Source organism: Penaeus monodon, chromosome 10 (assembly GCF_015228065.2).
Source record: "Penaeus monodon isolate SGIC_2016 chromosome 10, NSTDA_Pmon_1, whole genome shotgun sequence".
Classification (NCBI taxonomy): Eukaryota; Metazoa; Arthropoda; class Malacostraca; order Decapoda; family Penaeidae; genus Penaeus; species Penaeus monodon.
Genome location: NC_051395.1, coordinates 19,340,688 through 19,344,586, shown reverse-complemented (window position 1 = coordinate 19,344,586; position 3,899 = coordinate 19,340,688).

The following is a 3,899-nucleotide window of genomic DNA, read 5'->3' as shown; positions in this document are numbered from 1 at the left end:
TGTGAACATAGATCTTGGGATGCCTCTTGCTAGGGTTGCACATATATTGAAAATTTCTCATAAGGAAGAACTAGTAGATCTGATTAACACTCAAAGGCCTGAAAGCTGTACCATAAGGCACTACGATCAGTATAGGGATGGCAAGCCTTCCTATGGGTGGCACCGAAGTCAAACCAGACATTGTGACATGGTTATTGCCAGAATACGTTTAGGTTACAGAATGTACTGGCAACTGCACGGTGCAAGAAGTGCAGATGAATCTAGATGTAGACTGTGTAACGAAGAAAACAAACGAACGCTTGAGCACTATATCTCGGAATGTCATGTGATACAGCCTTTCAGACCACCTAACATGAGGTATAAAGAACTATGTGAATATTTCATTTCATCTGATACATTGGAAGATATACTCGTACTATACCCTAAATTTACTATGTGATAACTCCCGTATGCAAATAACAGTGTTATTCAAACACAGTGGCAAAAGCATATGTAAAACTGTAATCATGATTGCCCACGCCTGAGCAGATAGCCAGGGTGGTAAATAAACTTACTTAACTTAACTTATAGATCTTGGGATGCCTCTTGCTAGGGTTGCACATATATTGAAAAGTTCTCATAAGGAAGAACTAGTAGATCTGATTAACACTCAAAGGCCTGAAAGCTGTACCATAAGGCACTACGATCAGTATAGGGATGGCAAGCCTTCCTATGGGTGGCACCGAAGTCAAACCAGACATTGTGACGTGGTTATTGCCAGAATACGTTTAGGTTACAGAATGTACTGGCAACTGCACGGTGCAAGAAGTGCAGATGAATCTAGATGTAGACTGTGTAACGAAGAAAACAAACGAACACTTGAGCACTATATCTCGGAATGTCATGTGATACAGCCTTTCAGACCACCTAACATGAGGTATAAAGAACTATGTGAATATTTCATTTCATCTGATACATTGGAAGATATACTCGTACTATACCCTAAAATTTACTATGTGATAACTCCCGTATGCAAATAACAGTGTTATTCAAACACAGTGGCAAAAGCATATGTAAGTAATAATTTTTGTATGATGTATGATTTATATTTATATTTTACCTTGTACAACTACAGTAGTTACAGACTACTGTACAATGTCAGATATATGTAAAACTGTAATCATGATTGCCCACGCCTGAGCAGATAGCCAGGGTGGTAAATAAACTTACTTAACTTAACTTATTCTTCCTTTTCGAACACATCATAGCAACATTGAGTTTGCCGTTGAAAAGAAGGATAAACAATAATAAAAGCAACAATATTGATGATAACAATGACAACAAAAGTGATATGATGGTGATAATGAAAATTATACTAATAATGATGGAGATAGAATTAATAATGATAATAATAAAGATGAAAATAGTATTAATTAATAATGATAATGGTAATGATTAAGATAGTATTAATGATGATAATAATTATGATGAAGATAGTATCAGTGATAATAATAATATCGATAAGAAGAAGAATTATATAAATAATAATGATAATAATATGGATAATAGCATCAAAATTACAGTTATCATAATTATTTATCTTTTTTTTATTTGCATTACTATCATGATTACTATCATAAATAATAATAATAATGATGATGATATCTAATGATAATTAAAATGATAATAATAATGATAATGATAATAATAATAATAATAATAATAATAATAATAATAATAATAATAATAATAATGATAATGATAATGATATTAATAATAATAATAATAATAATAATAACAATAATAATAATAATAATAATAATAATGATGATAGTAATAGTAATAATAATAGCAATAATAATAATGATAATAATAATAATGATAATAATAATGGTAATTGTGATGATGATTATAACAAAAATATAATAATTAGAATAACATCAATAACAACAACAACAAATAAATCAATAACGATGATAATTGTAACAATAAGGATAATAAAATGAGAAAAAGGATAATATTATTGATGATGATAATGATGATAATGATAGTAACGCTAATGATAGTAATGATAGTAATGATACTGAGGATGATGATAATAATAATAATAATTATTATTATGATAACAACAGCAATAATAATAATAATAGCGATAATAATGATAATAATAACAATAATAATGATAATAAAGATCATAATGGCAATAGTAATAATGTTAACAATAATGATTACAGTATTAAAAAAAAAGTGATAATGATGATAGTGATGTCAATACAATTGATAATGATAATAGTAAAAATGATGCATATAACGATGATGAAAATGATAACAACAATAGTAAGGATGATGGTGATGATGCAGTCCTTTAAGTTATCATCGCGGTTTCCATACTTTTTTTCAAAATAGCCCAAGTATATCGCGAAGGGTTTTCAAAACTCTACGGACATTGCAACCCATATTTAACTATATTTTTTCCTTTTCGAACCCATCCTTGCAACACTGAATTTACCGTTGAAATGATGAATAAGCAATAATAATGGCAACAGTAATCCTGATGATAATGACAGCAAAAAGAATGATATGATATTGATAATGTTAATAATAATGGTGATGATAAAAATAGGATTAATAATGTTAATAATAATAATGATAAGAAGAGGAGTTACTTATAGATAATAATGGTTACTTATAGATGATAATGGTAAGGACAATAACATCAATATTACAATTATCATTATTAAAACTCTTGTCTTTTTATCATTACCATCATGACAATTGTATTTATTTATCTATATATCCCAAGTTTCTCTGTGAGAATAACAATGGTAACAACAACAACAAGGATGATGACAGTAATGAAAACAGCAATAATAGTAATATTAATGATAAAGATAATAGAAACACTGATAATGATACAAATAATGAGTATAAGGATACTAGCATCAATATTACATTTACTATTATTATTATCACTATTATCATTATTATTAGTTTTAGTAGCAGCAGTAGTAATAGTAGCATAGTAGTATCATTATTATTATCATCACTATCAATGCTATTATTATTATCATTATTATCAATCCTGTTATATTTATACTTATTATCATAACTATTATTATTATTATTATGATTATTATTGTTATTATTATATTATCAATACTATTATTGTTATCATTATTATTATTATTATTATTATTATTATTGTTATCATCGTTATCATTTTATTTATTTATCCTTATTATCATTATTGTTCGTATTACCATTACTAACGTTATTTTTATTATTGTTATTATTATTTTTATTATCATTATCATCATCATCATCATCATCATCATTATCATCATCGTCATCATCATCATCATCATCATCATCATCATCATCATTATTATCATTATTATTATTGTTATCATTATTATTATTATTATTATTATTATCATTATTATTATTATTATTATTATTATTATTGTTATTATTATTATTATTATTATTATCATTATTATTATTATTATTATTGTTATTATTATTATTATTATTATTATTATTATTATTATCATCATCATTATCATAACCATCTTTACTAGTAGTAGTAGTAGTAGTAGTAGCAGTAGTATCATTATTGTTACTATTTTCATTGTTACTCTTGTTATTATTATCATTAGTGTCATTATTGCTATCATTATTATCATTATTACTATTATAATTATCATCATCATATCATTAGTAGTAGTGGTGCTAGTAGTATCATTATTATCGTTATTGTTGTTGCTGTTATTATTTTTTCGGCCTTTATCATTATTATCATCATTCTTACAATCATTATTATTGTTATTACCATTGTTATTATCATCATCATCCTTCTCATTATTATTATCATTATTATTATTATTATTATCATTATTATTATTATTATTATTATTATT